Below are 18,771 nucleotides of genomic sequence, written 5' to 3'. Positions count from 1 at the left end.
TGTGCTCAGAAGGCCCCCACACCTGGTTTCATGCTCTATATTGCCTTCTTGAAATTCATAATAACTTTTAAATAAGGAGTCCTGCCCTGCACTTTCATTCTGGGAGTCTTGCAAATAATATGGCTGGTCTGTTTATATTATAATATGGGGAAGTAAAGAACAAGGAGTAATAAATGCTAAGGTTCCTCCCAGCAAGGGCATTCCAAGAATCTGTGGCCCTCACTGGTTTCCTAAGAACAAATACAGGCCTCCTCCAGGGGACATCCTCAACTAGGCCCCACCTGCCTCCCCCAGGTATTGAACTCTGGAGTCATTTTTAGCATCTGACTCCTAACCCCATGGGTTTGAATGGAGAACTAAGAAGTCGATCTACCTTACTTTCCACTTTGCTGCTATACTTATTACAGTTATTTCCCCTTCTAGATAAGAATATTCTCAGGAGCACCTGGGTGGCTCAGTCAGTTAAGTGTCAGCCTTCAGCTCAGGTTATGATCCCAGGGTCCTGGGATCGCATCCCGCAACAGGCTCTCTGCTCAGTGGGGAGCCTGCTTCTCCCTCTGTCTGCTGCCCCCCTGCTTGTTCTCTCTCTCTCACTATCTCTCTCTGTCAGATGGGCAAATAAGATCTTTTAAAAAAAAAAAAAAGAACATTCTATTGGAGTTTTAAAGACCAAAATATTTCCCCCAAAATACGTGTGGAATTTGCACCCAAAAACTTTCAATTTTTTGTTGAATATTACCAACAACCCCACTTTCCCTGTATCTACTTTGATTTTGTTTTTCTTAGAACTGTCATAAACAATTCTAAAATAAAATTTGTTCATCCTCAGTAATTCCTTGTTCTTTAACTGTTGCCTCAGAGAATCATATTTCCAGGGCAATTTCTTATGTGGTCACACTTACTATGATGTAATCAATCAAATGAAGACTCAGAGAAAAATTTATTAACTCAGCAGAGAAAAGCCTCCTGCCAGGTGCTTAGCTGAGTTATTAATATTGGAAATGAGTGCTGAATTGATGATCAGTAGAAAAACTTCTAAGTAGACACAGGTTTTAAAATTTGATTTCCCCATCCCTAATGAAAGAACTGCTCATACTATATTTCACTGTATAAAAATGTGGTGGAGCTGTACTTCTATTCTGATATCTGGTCTAATGAAAGCCTGATATGTCTTTATTAACTCTGGAGTGTCTGAGCCCTGCTTTTGTAATATATCAATCTGAAATCAGAAACTACATATGTAATATTTGTTCAAAAATCATTGTTGTCTTTACTTGTGCTTTCATTCAGCTTAATGTCCATTACACATGATTGATATCCGCAACAGACAATACCACGCATTTGTTTCAGCGGGTTTTTCTCTACTGCTCTTCAGCTGGTGTTGGGAAGGGCTGCAGCCATAGGCAGGAGGCCATGGGTCTTTGTTCAGCCATCGCCCCATTGCCATGTCTGATCCAGCAGGAGATTCTCTTTCCTCCCTGATCTTTGCCTATTAGTGGCAGCCAAGGTCTGAAGGCAGGCAGAGCGAAGTGGGTCAAGGCCAATGAGGCCACCTGCCTGGAGGAGCATGGCGCTCTGCGAGAAGGCTCAGACAAAGCAGGAGGATGCCCTCCTTCAAGCTCACTGCCCTGACAGTAGTCCAGGCCTAAGGGAGGAACAGGATAGAGCTGAGAGACCACATGACCTCTCCCTTCGCTATTTTCATGCTGGAGTCTCGATCCACTCAGATTCCAAGTCCCAAAGCTCACTTGTACCTGCAGAGGTTGTGGGGGGTTAGGGTCAGCACCCCATGGAAAAACACTTTTGGGAAGGTTTACCCATCCTTATTAAGATGCAGGCATCCCTCCTGCCTCACATGCTGGTTACATAAACCACGTATATGGGTCTCACTGCTCCAGTTTTCCTTGCATAGCTGGAATTCATCGGAATATTTTGTTATCTATAAAATAGCTGAAGGCTTTCTCTAAGTTTCCTCTTAGTCTTAAAATGTTGTGCTTCTGAGATTCAAGGGGAGATGAGGAGGTTTGTCTGCCATTTCTCCCTGTCAGGGAAGAGAAGGCAGGCTGGCAGCGGGGAGAGCCTGCAGGGGCTCCAGGAGTGAAGAGAAGAGCAGGGAGGAGCTCTACACTCTGTGTGTGCTTTACCCTGTTACTCCGTGTGCATCTTAACCGAACCACAGCAGCTGTTCCTCTGCATCAGGGTTTCCAAAGATCTGTTTTCTGACTATGACAGCTCTCCAAAAGTTTACTTCGACATACCAGAATTCCTTCTGCTTTCTTTCAGCAAGAGCAGTGAAACAGCATCCGTTTTATGAACAAAAGTGAACTACCAACAATAATTAACTGTTGAACTACCAACAATAATAATTAAGGACTTGTTTTCTACAGAATTTTTTTAAGGTCTATGTCCTTTTTGTCCTTCATCCATGAATCTATGAAGCTATGAGTTCTAGAATCCCTCTCTTTTGCATTTGCTCTCTCCCTTTCTTTCTCTCTCTGGCTCTCCTCTCTCTAATACCTTATCACTCTGAAGAAAGTGAGAAAGAAAGTTGTCCAAAACAGAGGTAGCCAGAATTTGTTCTTTCTGTACTAGCTGAGGTAAAGCTTAGAGAAAAGAATCCGAGAGAAAAATTTGACTAACACCCTCATTTTAAGAAACTGAGGTTCAGAGAGTTTATGCTTCGTTAAGTACTGTCCCCATGCTTCCCTGTTCATCAGGCTTCCACATCCACATTCCCTACAAATGCAATAAAGTACAAATGCACACATTTGGGGTTCTCTGTGATTCAGCCCTGACCCACCTTTCCAGCCCTTTCCCCAACTACACCTCATCATGTATCCTTATGTTTCTCAAGCTAACTCACTCTCTTCCTATCCCTCATGTATCTATCATATTTTCATCCTTTTATGCCATTACTTACGGAGTTCCTTCTACTGAAAACACCCTTCCTCCTTCCCCATGTTCTCAAGTTTCAACTTTGTTCATCCATCAAGGTTCAAGTCAATCCTCTGTCTTCCATGGACCACCTGTGATTCCTCCAGACTCCTTGGAAGAAGCTATTCCTTTAATATATGTCAGGCCCAATGCTGGGTTGGTGGATTCAGAGCTAAACTGCATGCTATCCTCACATGTGACAAGTAGGCATTTGCATGACAGGCTACAAAGAATACCAACTGGGTTCTCAGGAGCCCATGAAATAATCTGTAAAATAAAAAAATTTTTAAATCTCTGCTCCACCAATCTTAGAGCAGGGTCCTTTATGTTGTCCATGTACAAAACAGCTTGAGGTCAAAACAAAACCTATAATTCAGTTTTGGCCTTTATGGCTTTCAATTTGGCCCCATATTTGAATCCTTTCTCTTGGCTCACAATTGCTGAATACATATACCTGTCTCTCCTAGTCGGCAGTCACAGGGGCTTCTTGGGAACCTCAATCTCAGCTTCTCTGGAAAATGGTTGCCCATTGATTTGAAGTGCCCAAATCTGGCTTCACAAAGAGCTCTTTGCTTATATTCTGTAGCCTAGATGTTAGGTCGAATCATCCCAAACATGCCCTGTAATCTCATAAATTCCAAGCCACCAAGTGGACAAGCAGAACTTTAGAGCATGCCTCTTGCCCTGGGTGAATTGTGAATGAGTGCTCTGGGGAGTGCAGAGGGCCCATGGAAGGCCTCTGTGGATCACATACTATCTTGGCATCAATCCACCTGAAAGAAAATCTGCTCCCATAGAGCAGCAAAGAAATGGGCTCTTCTTACTTCATAGGTCACCAAATACTCTATGCTGTTTCCCTATCAGGGGTCTTAGATGCTCATAACCCCAGGATGTAGTCACGAGTGATTTTAAGTGATAAACCAAGTCATCCACCATGGCCTCATTTGGCTCTTTTTTCTGACCAGGTTTTTTTTTTTTTTTTCCTTTTTCCTCCTTTCTCTCTTTGTGCTTCAAAGAAGAGAGAATGTAGAGTTGGCATTACTCCTCCTGGAAACCCTGAGGGACCACAGCTGATTTCCATTGCCTGTGTTCCATCACACAGCAAAGGGATATGAAGGAATGGCCTGTGAAAATATATACAAACTCTTTTTTTTTTAAATTTGTGAGAAATGTTCATGATTTTTAACCACTGGATGGCAAAATGGGATAAGGTGCTAAACAATGCAAACAGCACCATACCTGTTAAAGAAAAGAAAGAAATGCAAAGGAAAAAAACTCATCACTTGGAGTCTTAAATTCCAAAAAAAGAGTTCAGAAAGATCTAATGGGAAAAAGAGGGCCTTCCAACTGTTGTCATCCTGCTATTGTGACCCGAGCCCCTCCCAAGTTTTCAGACTCCAAAATCAGATCTAATTAAAAGAAAATGGAAAAGGACTTGGAGCCTTTTCAGCTCTAGAGAACATGCAGACAAATAAATTAAAAAGTGGGAGAAGTGGAACTAACCCAATAATCCGTGAAAAGCTCATTTCCCTCCCTGCCGCCACTGATGCAACAGTGTCCTTCCTCCTCCCTGTTCTCTGGTTCAGGGGCAGTGAGTGAAGAAATTGGCTAACAAGATCAGAAAATTTAATTACAGTTCGCAGTCCCCTTCCAAGAAGTTGGCTGTCACACTTCCTTTTTGCCAATCTTCAGGATATGCTGCCTCTGATGAGCTCCCCCTCTGCTCTGGTCCTACTCATCTCCCTACCTCAGCTCAGGACAGTGGGCACAGAAGCTTTAATCTGGGGAGATGGGAGGATTAGATATAAGGATTAAAAAGGACAGTTGGAAAAGAGAATATCATTATCCCCTCATTTCCTTTAGTCTGCCTAGCAACTTTTGGGTCTTATCTTAAAAGAAGTATCCCAAAGGCTTAGCATCCTTGCATTCCAGACCTAAAGAAGCCCTAAGACCCTTTCGAAGAAGCACAGACATCTGCATTCAAGTGGCTTTTTTGCATGCAGACTCAAAGATACGGGAATGGATTTCTTAACCAAGGTTTCTAACAAGGTTCTGAACACTTTAGGCTCCAAACAAATGAACAAACAAAAGAATAACATAAGTGAGTCACAATTTCTACCAAGGGGGTAGAAGGAAGAATGGTGTCAAAAGAATCAGGTATTTGCCATTTTTGTCCTAGGAAAGCCAGAGATTTATGACCAAATCCAGTATGTAAACCACTGGAGAGTGACATGGAACAGGTGTCTTCAAAATTCAAAATGTAGATAATTTTAAAAAGACTGCTTTTCCATTACAGGAGAAAGCAAGGTAGCCAGACTGTGCAGAGCTTCCTGATATCCATGTGACTGAGCCACTACTTCTCTTCACAGAATATAGTCATCTCCTACATACTTCAGCCACCACAAATCACCTCCCAGATTAGGGCAAGACATATAAGCCTGGAAGAGTGACTATGGTAATAAGGGACAGCCTGCCTGCTGGGGCATCGGGGATGCTTTAACTTGGCCCACTCAATGCTAGTGGGAAGGCAGTGCAGCAGGAGGAAAGGAGCTAGCCAAGGACAGACAGGCAGGAATTCATCATTATGAACAAGAAAGATGAGAGATTTTCTTAAACTCTCTTTCTTAAGAAAGTGTATCAGCCTGGATTACATTTGGCTGCATGCAATGGAAACCCTCCCCTCTCACAACAAGGAGTCCAAAAGTAGGCAATCCAATGTTAATGTGACAGCTTGAGGATGCTTTCAAGGACTCAGGCTCCTTCCAGCTCCCTACTCCTCTAGTTCCAGCTTGTGATTTTCATCCTCTTGGTCACAAGAAATAGCTCAACCTCTGTGTTTCCAGGCAGAAAGAAGGGAAATGGTAAAGGGAAAAGGTAAATTGTTTCCACCATTGATCAGGAATAAAATAGGTTTCCTGAAAATATCAGCCAATAGGCTCTATTTACATCTCATTAACTAGAACTTAGGCCTTACATCCCATTAACTAGAACTCGCCACCTCGAACCACAAATATAGCTTCTTAATTAGACATAATGCTGCCCTGCACTAATTGGGGATCTGTCATTAGGCAAAAGAGGATGGATGTTGAGCAGATGACAAGCAGTGTCTGCCACTGAGTGGGTAGTCAAGAGTGCCAAGAGAGGGGCATCTATCTAGGTTGCCCACTCGGTTAAGCACCCAATGAATTTCACCTCAGGTCATGATCTCAGGGTTGCTAGATCAAGTCCGGCATCAGGCTCCCCACTGGGCATGGAACCTGCTTAAGATTCTCTTTCTCTCTCCTTCTTCCCCTCCTTGTCTTTCCCTCTCTCTCTTAGAAGAAGGAGGAGGCGGGGTGGGGGGGGGAGGGGAGGGGAGGAGGGGGAGGGGAAAAGGGGAGGGAAGGAGGGGGAGGGGAAAAGGGGACGGGAGGAGGGGGAGGGGAAGGAGGAGGGGGAGGAGGAGAAGGAGAAAAGAGAAGGAAAGAAAAGAAAAAAAGAAAAAAAAAGAGTGCCAAGAAAAGTGAGAAATAAGAAAAATAGTGGAATATGTCAGCCAAGGTATAGGTAGGCTTCTAGTGAATTGCTTACAAGGAGCAAGGAGTGAGCAATGAGAATACCAAGGCTATGATAAGAATTCTACATTCTGGAAGCTTAGACCTATACATCTTAGCATATAGATCCACCCTGGCCACAAGCAACATAAACTGGTCATTGTGTCCCCCACCCAGCTGTATCAGCATATAGAGGACTTTCTCATCCCGGGGAAAGAGAGAAAGCAGAGTTGGTGAGCTGAAATATCATGGCAATAGCCCATGTCTCCAGGAACTTCCTTTTTCCCTAGACAGTATCCTTGGAGATGGGCTTCAGGTCAGGAAGAGTATCACCTTGGAAGACATGAATGACAGCAAAATGACGGAGGAACCAAAGCAGAGAGAATCATTAAACAGAGATCTTCAAATTCTCCTCAACCTCTTCTGAGCCTCCTCAGACCCTTGCACCAAAGCACTCATGTGGCCAGGATAAGATCTGAAGCAAGTTTCTGCCAGTCTAGGAATGGGCTTCTCATGATAGTCCTGGAGTTGGAAAGGCCACTGCAAAGTCTTCTCAAGGACCGTAGATTTCTCATCTCCTCTATTATTGTGGGAGCAAATATACAGCCTCATATTCTCATGCCCAGTGGTTCAAACAGCTCTTGGGCCTCCTGAACCACCTTAAGTATTTGTGCATCAAGAAAAGAAAACACAAGCAGTGGTTTATTTTTCAAGAAACTGACAAAGGAGCATAACAGGCAAATATGAACTGCTGGGAAATGTTCTTCTGATTCCTTTCACAGAGATAAGAGGGACATAGGGTTGACTTCTTCATCCACACTCACCAGGAAATGGACTCAAAATTAAGATCTCATCAAGCAATGGTTTGTTTGCACATCCTTGATTCATTCCACCTCTCCAGTGTTCATCACACATCAACTGAGTTTGCTGTGTACTTGACAATATGCTGGGGGCTGCCAGATGGAATTCAGTTATGAGACTCCATCATAGAGGAGTTGCTCATGGAAATACCCAAAGGACAATCCATTAATAGTAATGATCCCTTAGGTCCTTAGTGTACACAGAGTGTTTGCAAATCCATCACCTCATTCGTTCTGCACCACAGCTCTCCAAGGTGGTCTGAAGAGACAGAATCATATGATGGATCCACATTGCACAGATTTAATCCTGGCTCTGCCACTGACTAGCTGTGCGAACTTAGGCAAAGTTAATCTTCCTACACTTCAGTTTCCTCATCTGTAAAATGGGAAGAGAAAGAGTTGCTGTCTAATAGGATTGTTGGGATGATTAGTTATTTCATTCAAAGCAGGTTCAACAGTCAACTTCTGCTATGTTAGTATCGTGACTCCCATTTTATAGACATAGGGACCACTTGGTGCTCAGGGTGGAATGTGAGAGATAAAGTACACTTACTCACCACCCTTTACGGGCAAAGAAACTGGGCACACCATTCATCAGAAGTACAGTCCAGGCCAGTGCCTTATTCCTAAGGGTGACAAGCAGCAGGCCTAAAACCCCAGTCTTCTCCCTCTCATCAAGTGTTTGAAAGTTCTAAGTCAAAAGGGAGCCATGCAGCGTGGCTTCAGAGTTCACATGGACTCCTAAATGCAGTTAACTTGCAGTGGTTAACTGTATGCATCACCTTGGCTAGCTCATGGTTCTATTTGGTCACATGCCAGCCTAAGTGTTGCTGTGAAGATATTTTTAAAATGTGATTAAGATTTAAATCAGTAGACTGTGGATAAGGCAGATGAACTTCCATAATGTAGGTGGGCCTCAACCAATCAGCTGAAGGCCTTAAGAGCAAAGAGTGAGGTTTCCTAGAAAAGAAATTTTCCTCTAACTGCAACATAGGAGCCTTGCCTGAAATTTCAGCCTGCAATTTGAACTCAAGAGTGCAACATCAACTCTTACCTGAATTTCTAGTCTGCAGACCTGTCCTATAGATTTCAGACTTGCCAGCCCACAATCACATAAGCCAATTCCTTAAAATGAATCTCTCTCATATATATATATTATATACATAATATATATATAATCTCTCTCATATATATATATAATGAATCTCTCTCATATATATGTATATACATATATATACACATATATATATATATGTATATGTATATATATTTGTATGGCTAATACAGTGCCCTTCCTAAGGGGACAGGGCAGTCAGTGACTTAGCCCATCTCTTTCTCGTGCTCAGAATGCTGTTGGTAATCTGTCAGAGAAGGGGAAACACCCATATGAAGCCCTTAAGGAGAGGGATTTTACAATGGGCTCTTAAGTCCTAAAATTAGGAATCATATCTCAGTCTGGAGGCCACATGGAGATTCAGATGCTGTGAGTCCCAGACCAGGAGAAGCCAAGCATGAAATTTACCCTTGGTTCCATGGGCAAAAGGAAGACATGGCATATTCTAAAGAAATGTTAGAAATGAGATTTCAATAAGGAGAAGTGTAGCATCCATGTGCTAGGAAGTCTAAAACTAAGGGGCTCACCTTGGAAGGGACAGACATGTGGTATGAAGCAGTCAGAGTGTGGGACTGAGTCCTAAGAGAAGATGCAGAGAAAGAGGAATGGAAAGTTAAGTCAAGTTTAGGCATCTCATTGTTGATGGGTTTGGGCATTTCCTTATTGAAGATAAAAGGATGTACGCATAGAAACAAGCCCTGGAAATCTAGGACCCAGCAAGGCTAGAGATGTAAACTAAACTGTGGAATTCATGATTTAAGTCTCAAGAACGATGCACACACAGAGTACACATAGGGAAGAGCAGAGGACCTTAGTCACTCCCAGAGATAGAGGGCGAGGGAAGAAAATATGTAAACTGTGGTCTGAGAGGAGAGGAAATGGGACCCCGTGGTGTCACCTGAACTGGGAAGGAGACACAAGGATAGGATGGGAGTTGGCATCACAGGCACACTTCTATGGTTATGACTTGTTGGTCATTCACAAGTACATTTGCATCTTAAAGAGTGTGGAAAGTTCTGCAGTAAAGAAACTTGTTTCATTTGGTTTAGCACTGCTTTTCCCCAGCTCACTGGACACAGTACACTCCCTTATGGGATTCTCAGAGCACATTCACAATGCCTAGCAGAACCAGAATGATGGCCCAGATCCCCAACAATTAATGCAGCGTTTTCCAATGTATCACACTGAATGCCTTGAACTCAGCAGGGGAACAGCATTATATAAATCTAAATGTCGGGAATGTTAAACATCCCAGACAGCTGGAGCTAGAAACAGCCATGAGGTCAGCCCACATCTGGTCTGTCTCCAGGAGCAGGCTACCCATGGCTCCCACCCCCACCCCAGCCCTCTCAGGAAGAAGAGCAAAGAGATAAATAACTCCTTGCAAACATTCTTCCCTTCTCCACTTCTGCTTTCTGCTTCTTCTCTCTCAGGGCTTTACTTGATGAATACACCATGTGCCTCAAATTATTTATTTCTCTTTCCAGCATTTCAACAATAGAGGGATTAGAGTATCACATTTTTAAACAGCAGACTCTTGAACACTAGAGGTCACAACCATTATGAGCTGGGACAAAAGACAGGGCCAGGGACCCAAGGGGAAGCCTTGCACTAGGAAGTCCAGGTGAGTTCTGGGCATGGGCTGTAGCCCTTCACTTTGCTGGCTGCCTGGGTCTGGCTGGCCTGCGTGCATTCACCACCCACCTCACCCCACCACCTACCCAAGACGAAACAGTCCCTCCTGGCTCCTCTTTCTTTCTAGTAGAAATGGTGCCAACTTTTGTTGTCTGAAGGAAAGGACCTAAGGGCATGGACTTCACAGCCGCCATCTACCCATGATGACCTGCCCATGATCCTTGTAGGACTACAGAGTGATTTAGAGGTACCTAAGAGAAACACACCTTGAAGACTCAGAAGAGACATCACAGTTTATTAACTACTTAGAGCAGGGGTCACAAACTATGGCCACTGGGCCAAGTCTGGCTTGCCATTTGTCTTTTTAATAAAGTTTTATTGAAACACTTTATATATTACATATTGTCTGCTTTTACATATTGTCTGTGGCTGCTTTTGCCCTATAAAAATAGCAGTGCTGAGTAGGTGCAACAGAAACCATATGGTCCACAAAGCCTAAAATATCTACCCTCCGGTCCTTTACAGAAAGTTTATTGACCCCTGGCTCAGATAACATGGCTTAGAATATCCCCCTTGCCCTCATTCATTCATTCATTCTCTCTCTCTCTCTCTCTCTCTCTCACACACACACACACACACACACACACATACCCTTCTGTCCTCCCATTTTTGTGCCCTGACTTAACTTCGCTTAAGTATCTCCTAGTCCCTGAGTGTCCCTGTCAGTCCTTACTTTTCCATCTCTGGCCCTCTCTGGGATGGTTTCCCTCTATCCCCTCCTGCCTTATCTGTTTCCATTAATAACTGATTATGTATAAACAAAGGCATGTTGTTTTCTCATTTGTTGAACTTACTGAGGGACCTGCTCTAATTATGAAAGTGAATGAGTAAGAGCTTTGTATTTCTCTGGGAAAAAAAAGAGAAAATCTAATTGTTCTTTAGCTCAGTGGTCCTCAGTGTTTTCCTGTTGTGGTTCAACAGCCCGTGGTAGAAAGTTTCCTCCTACACACTTATCTCTATAGCTTTAAAATCATCCTTAAAGAATGTCATTGTGCATAGTCTTTAGTCCCAGTTACCTGAGAAACAGTCAGTAGTGACCCTGAGATATTCTAGCCCACATCTGTAATCCAAGTTAGGAGACATTAATTGGAAGCATGATTCTGTAATACTTTGTCTGGGAGGGTTTCGGTCACTTGAGAGGTTTTTCACAAGTGAGCAATTATGGGGTCAAAGCCGAAATTCAGCAACAGTGGTTCCATTTATTATAGAGCTCATCACAGTCTGACTTGTATGATAGTTGTGAAATTGTGAGCAAATTGGGAACTGAGAGTCTATCTTACTTATTTGCATAACCACCCCACCCCAACCTATCCAACGACCTTGCTTGGTAGCCAGCCCATAGTGAAAATGAGGTACTGTCAATTAGAGCTGCTGCTTTGTGCCATGGATGTGTTGAGTGATTTGCATTCATTTCCCATTCTCACAACTACTTTGCTCAGAAGTTATTAGTCCCATCTTGCATATGAGGAAATTAAAGTTCAGAGAAATTAAGTAGCTTGCCCAAGGCCTTATCCTTCCATGGCAACTGTGTCAGGGCTTTCCAATGGAGTCTGGCTTAAGTCCCTGCCTTTGGGTCCCCATGTAGTGTCTGCCCTTGGTGGCCTGACATTGACCCTTGCTTCCTCCCTCACACACACCCCGGTCTGTGGCCCAGCATCAGCTTTACCCTGCACTTCTCTTCTACCCCACACTCTTGTCACACCCGGTCTGGATCGTCAGAGAGATGTGTGCGTCTGGGTCAGCAAGGCAGAGCTGCTCAGCAGAGCACCACACCACTGTCCTGAGAGAGGCTGTCATTGCATGGAAAGGCACTGATCATGCTCTTTGTCTACATTTCTGGAAGAAGGGAAAAGAGGGGCTGGAGTATTACCTTAGGAATCCCATCTGGGGACACAGCCTTGTGAGGTTTTCCCAGACCAGCTGACAACAACATGGCTCCATTCTAACTTGGCCCATTCTTCTGTGACTTTTGCGTAAGATGGACATCCCAGGGACATAACAAATTCTGCACTAAGGAAGTACCTCTGGGACATATTCTGCTTCCCAGGGGTTAACCTCACTGTTGCCACCCACACTCAGCCACCAAGCTATCCATGCTCTATATGAACGTGACCCTGATGATGATGTATCCTGGATATCTTCCTACTCCCACCCCATCAGTTTTGCATAACCAAGGTCACATGGAGTCCCATGGTGGAACATCCCATTCAGGAACCTCACAGGCCCCCAGATGCTGGAAGCAGATATTTTTGAATGGAGGTAGGCAGTCTCCCCATCCACCACTGGCTTAGCTGCAACTAACACTGGTGCATGCCCAGTCTCCAAGGTGTTCTTCCTTCAAAACTGGCAAAGAACACCACCTGCTCTCACACCTGCCATCCCCATGCCCAGAGAATCTGAAAATGGTTTACTGCTCTCATCAATCTGCATTCTTACATTCCAGTAGTTCATTTCAAGGTAGTGTTGCTGCCAGGGCCAAGCACTCGGGGTTCTGGCTGCAAAACCTGGCTTCCATCAGCAAGTGGATCTACCCCAACCAGTCAGCAGCTACCAGCCCTCCCTTCCCCTGTCCTTCCCACCCCTTGTCTACAGAAGAAGCAGAGAAGGTAAATTTGGAAAGAACTTCCAAATCACCTAATGGTGGGGTTTTAAACATAAGATCCACAGATAGACATCCAAGAGTTCACAAGTCTCCTGAAGTTATATGGAAAAAACTACCTACACATGCATATACACAGTTGTATACTGTTCTGGGGCAACCGTCCATAGTTTTCAATGGATTTTCAGAGGAGTTTATAGCAAAATAAGACATAAGAATGAGCAATTTAATAAGGTCTCCTTATTTTATGGATACAAAAACTCAGACCCCAAAGCAAGCTACAAGACTTGTGATTCACCAAAGATCCCCAGCTGTCTTTCCTTTCCCTTTTTATTCCTACTTTGATGTCAAAAAGGGATGCAACAAGATCTGAGCAGAAGCTCTTCCTTCCTATAAGGAAGTTCCTGAACCCTGATATATGTCCCAAACACCACTGCTTGGAGGTCGCTGTAGTAGTTGGCCCTTTCCACTTGCTCATTGGACCCTTTGCCAATGACAGAAACCCAGTTCTCCTCTCTTGCATCTTCTAAGGGTGACCTCAAAGTGGGGATGGGATAATTTACACTGATGCCTATGCATCTCCCTGCCCTCTGCTCCTTCTGCTACTCCATCTCTCCTTCTTGGCTACTGTTGGGGTCACTCCCTCCTTTTTTTGTTTTCTGCCTGCATTTGTCCACTGTACTGTCAAAGCTTCACTTAACCAACAAAGTCCCAGCCATCCCTCCATTTCACTGTGGCCTCCCAGAGGCCCCTCTCAACCCTCCTGGGACCCCACTACCTTAACACCTCCAGTACCAGTCTAATGTCACTGCTCTATTCAGGTGGTCCAAGTGGCTGGAACCCAGCTATGACTGCTTCGAGCTCTTTATGCCCATACACTATACTCAGCGAGGTTGCCAAATAGAACGACCAACTTCTCCCGTTTCCCTAAGCCCAAAAGGATTCCCAGGTCATGAGATTACCAGTGCTCAAACTGAGACAGTCCCAGGCAAATAGGAATGGTTGGTTACCCTGTGAGGTCAGACAGTAAGTGGCAGAGGTGAAACCCAAATGCAGGCCTATTCTGCTTCCAAACCTTTGTTCTTTCAAAGCACCAGCCCACGAAATACTGTATATATGTTCAACACACAGAGCAGAAACATGTAAGAAAGTGACACCAAAATGAGACCTGCTTTCCTCTAAAGAACATGATATGTGCAATGAGCCAATTCACAGGCGTCTAAAAATTAATTGATAAAGTTAATATATTACCTTAGGGTAACCATATGTCCCGGTTTGCCTGGGACAGACTCGATTTACACCTGTTCTCTTGACATAATTATTAATAGCATTCTCATTTTGGTTTCAAAAATGTCCTAGATTAGACAATAAATTACATGGCCACCCTGACCATCATATCACAGAACCAGCTGATTAGGCTCTTGATGAATAGGGCCCTTCCCCATGCCTCTAACTAAAACCCAGCATGGCTTCCCCTGCTACTGACAGTGCATGTTCACTCTGCAGACCAATTGCCCTGAACACGCAGCGTTCTTCCAGCCTCATCTCTCAGCTGACCGGAGCTCGCCTAACCAAGGGAGCAGGCCCTCCCCAGCTTTCAAGCAGAACCCAGCCTGAGGAATCAGTCTTCACATCACTTCAAAGAAGCAGACCAGGCATTAATTGGCACTCTGCAAAGATTTATGCACCATATATCATTATCTCCTGCTGAGAAACAAGACAGATATAGGGCATATGGCGGGTCCTTTAGAAAAAGGTGTCTTGACAGATCTTTGAACCTAAAATACCTTAAGTAATTGGGACACCCACTCAGGGACATGCAAGATAAATGACCTGGTTTGTAGAGTACCCATGCCCCTGGCTGTCTGCCCCTCCCCCTCCTCCATTTTCTCCTCTTCCTCTTCCTTTCTAGAGGCCTTAAGAGCCTCCTATAGCCTCCCCCTGCTCATTAGTAGTTCCACAGCGAGACAAATTGGGGCAGGGAGAAGGGCATATTAGTCACTAGGAGTAGGCTGGATGGGAGAGGAGGTGGAAATGAATGCCTTGAATGAAGTTTGAGTTATCTGGAGGATTTCATTTATTAAGCTCTACCTGCTATCCCAGTCCCTCTAATTAACAGGGGCTAGAGCTTTGGAGTAACATACATACATGTAAACCACTTAGTGTGTGGCCCAGAACACAGCAGGTACTCAATAAAGTGGGAGCAGTGGTAGTGGTGAGGCTTGCAGTTAAGGGAGTAGCAAGATCAGAAGAGTCCATTGTACCCAGTACTGAGGGCCACTTGGGGCCCAGTTCAACTCAGCTGCTAATCTGAGCATTCAGAGCTGGGTCACACACACATCTCCGTTCTCCCCTGACCAACTCCCCTACCACACACACTTCTGCCCCAGGGACTGTAAACTCAGTAGACAGCATGGGGCAAGGATGGGAAGAGCTGTGCGGAACTGTCCCAGGGAGTCCCAGTGCTCTCCCACTGCAGTTCAATAAATATTTTGGCCACAGGATGTTGTGCACAGGATGCAAAGAGGAAAGATCAGGACACTGTCATAATCTGCTGGGGTCTCACAGTGGGGTGGGAAACATACTCAAGTAAAAAGCCCATCTCAATCTGATCCCATAAGCTAAACAATGGAGGTGAGTGCAGAGTGCGTTGGGAATGCATTAGGCCTCCTGAGTCAAGGTCCAGGATGACTTCCTGGAAGAATGGAACCCTGGTTAAGCCTGAAGCCCTGTAACAATGAACCAGAGGAAGGATAGGAAACCAAACACCCAGGCCCAGAGGTGGAGACTATCAAGGCCTTAGAGAAAATCAGCATTCTGAGTATGTTTGAAAATTAACCTAACAGACATTCTTATTTTTTAACTTGTAAGATGTTTTCAAAGAGAAAAGCCCTTGGGCTCATTCCTGATTCTAAGAAAACCTTTTATACTGGTTGGGTTCATTATAATTCAATCAATAAGGTCGTGGTTACAAGTTAATTATCACAAGTGTGGTGAATAAAATCCACTTCCTATAGCAATCATAAATTACAACTCTAAAGAAATAAATTCAGTGTTTTACAGTAAATGCTCTGACAATCTAAATGAATATTTTCTTTTTAAGGTTACCAGTTACAAGTCAGCAGGCCTTAAGGGTATTGAACAAACCTTTTAATATGTTAGGAAAGCTAGTTTTTGCCTCTTTCAGTAAATACTTATTAGAAACTCAACTTTACGACAAGATTCAGAGTAAGTACAGATTAGCTTAAAACTTCGGTAAGTGGTATATAAATATTCACTAATCATCTTATCTTTCTTTCTGAATGAAGAGTTGTAGTTTATCCACTGATTCACATTTTCAAAAACACTTATATCAAGACCTTCTCAGCCTCTCAAAGTTCCTATTAAACAGTTCTGTCCACTAGCAGAAACTTAATTTTAATCAAAGCTGAATCAAGGATTTGGGGGACATGCATTAACTTATTTCCACAGTAGTGTTAACAGAGCACACCTGCTCACTTGCCTGGCCCTCTGCTTCCTCTCCTGTGAGCTGGATAATTGCCTGCACCCTCTCCTTTCTAGAGGCTTGTGATGATCCAAGATGCCTTGACATATGAACTTGAGCCATGGCTATCTCCTTCACCCTGGTTATCTCCTTGCCTCATGTTAGGAGTATGGAAAACATCCAGTGCAGTAATGCAGGCCCTCAGTGAGAAAGAAGGGATAGTTCTATGACCAGTAGCAATTCCAGAGAGCTATCCTTTCGACTCCCAGTGAAAAGCCACTAAGCGGACCTCAGCAAATTCCTGCTCCAGACCCAGACTCCTCTCTCCCGTCCATGAACTGATCCTTTCTATCTGCCTCCTCATCCTTGGTTCACTCCTGTGGCTGACAGCCTCCTCACTGCCAGAGCCCTGCTGCCTTTTCCTGCCAGTCCTGTTGCTCTCAGACGTCTTCAAAGAGAACTAACCAAATCTCCAGCTCTACCTCTTGAGTCCCTAGGTGTGTGAGCTCACTCAGGTTCCACCCAGTGCCCATATACTGGGGCCTTTAGCTCTTGGAATTTGGGGCACAGCAAGCTGGTGTATTCCCAAAGCCACTGTCACCACTCACGTCTGTATGGAACTGGGAACCTGTGCCAAGATGTGATTTGTTTCCATAGCTCAGAGCTTGAGAGTCTGCAAGCCTGGAGAAACCTCCAGGTAAGAGGAGATTCATTTCTCTGTACCTCTGCACCAAGGCCTTTACCCCCTTGACCAGCGAAAGCCATTCAAGGCCACTGAGGTCATTATCTAAACTAAAGACACAAGGACCCAGAAACGGTTTTGGAAATGAAAAATTAAGAGTAAATGGTCAAAGTGGAGGAGAAATAAGTAGATACGGCATGGATCACAGTCACAGTGGAAATGAGAATTGGAGAAACCTGCTATAAAAAAAAGATGGAGAAAGAAACCCCAACCAGAGGAGCACAGTGGGTTGGGGGTTTCAGCAAGGGAAGCTAAGCTGGTATACCCTCACAGCCTGCAGGGCAGCTCTGGGCCGCACTGAAGGCTGGACACCAACTGCCACACTGTTGGGTTTAAAGGCTGACTATGGGGACTGAAAATGTTTCTACCGAGATCAGAACAAAAACACTGCAAAAGCTTTGGAGAAACCTAAGCTGCTCAGTGGTTAACTTCCTTAGCCATCTGAGTGGTCCATGCTCGCAGTTACTGGTGGACTGAAAGGTGCCTTGTGCTCCCATATGCGTGCTCCCATGAGAAAACTCTCCTTATTAGAGGAGATCAGCAGCAGATTGGAGACAACTCTGTACAGTATGGAAAAGAGATTCAGCGTGATCATCTTCTCCATCATGTCTTCTTCTCAGCACAGGGAGGGATCAGAGGTGAAAGAACAATTTGGAAGCCATCTAAGGAGTGGAAGCTACATGCAGGGAGCAGGTAATCTAGAGAGCAGGAGCAGGAGGCCGAAGTGTTCTGTGTGCTGGGCCAACCTCCTGGAGACTGGGCCCTTGCAGAGCTGGAACCAGCACGAGAGGGCAAAAGCATGAGCATGAGCACAAAGCCAAGAGGGCACATGGCAAGGATTTGGTGCTCTACCTGCTCGGACAACACACACACAGCCCTTCCCACCAGACCCACAGGATTTAATCACTCTCCCCGTACTCCACTGTCCCACAAAACTTTTTTTTTTTTGTCTCTTTTTTGAGGCAATCTGTGTTATCTGTGTTATCAGATGTCATTAGGTACTGTCAGTTATTGGAGAGTAGAAAGTACTTTGCTATTCCTATTAAAGTACCAAATGCATGTGTTTTCTTAAAATATAGTGGTTATTTCCACAGTAACATAATTTTACTCCTTTGCTGTATTAATCAGGCCTTGCTGATTGGAAAAGATAAAAATCTAACTCAAACTAGCTTAGGCCAAAAGGGAGACTTACTGGAAAGTTATTGACTATTGAATATACTATTATTATGTAACATATTATCCCCAAACTTAGTGACTTAAAACAACCATCATCATGCTCATGAATTAGCATTCCACAGGACATGTGGGAATGGCTCTATTCCATGATGTCTGTGGCATCAGCTGGGGGGAATCAATGGGTAGGGATGACTGGAGGGTTGGGGACTAGAATTAACTAGAGATTTATTCACTCACATGCCTGGGTGGCTAAGGTTAGCTGTCATCTAGGACCTCAGCTGGGTCTGTCAACCAGAGCATCTACACATGGCCTTTCCATATGACCTGAGCTTCCTCACAGGTAGCTATATCATGGTAATAGAACTTCTTATATGGTGGCTCAAGGCTCTAGGGCAATTGTTCCAGCTAATGAGGTTGAAGTTGTATCATATCTCATGACCTACTGCTGCAAGCACAATGCCTCATCTGCTGTACTCTGTTGGTTACAGCAAGTCACAAGCCCTCTCAAATTCAAGGAAAGGGGAAATACACCCTACTTCTCGGTGGAAAGAGTGTCAAAATAATTTGCAGACATGTTTTTAAAACACTATACTGGGCTATTTAACTATGGAAAGTAAACACTGCTGGGACTCTC

The sequence above is a fragment of the Martes martes genome, assembly GCF_963455335.1.
Source record: "Martes martes genome assembly, chromosome: 1".
In the NCBI taxonomy this organism is placed as follows: Eukaryota; Metazoa; Chordata; class Mammalia; order Carnivora; family Mustelidae; genus Martes; species Martes martes.
This window is presented reverse-complemented; position numbering follows the sequence as displayed.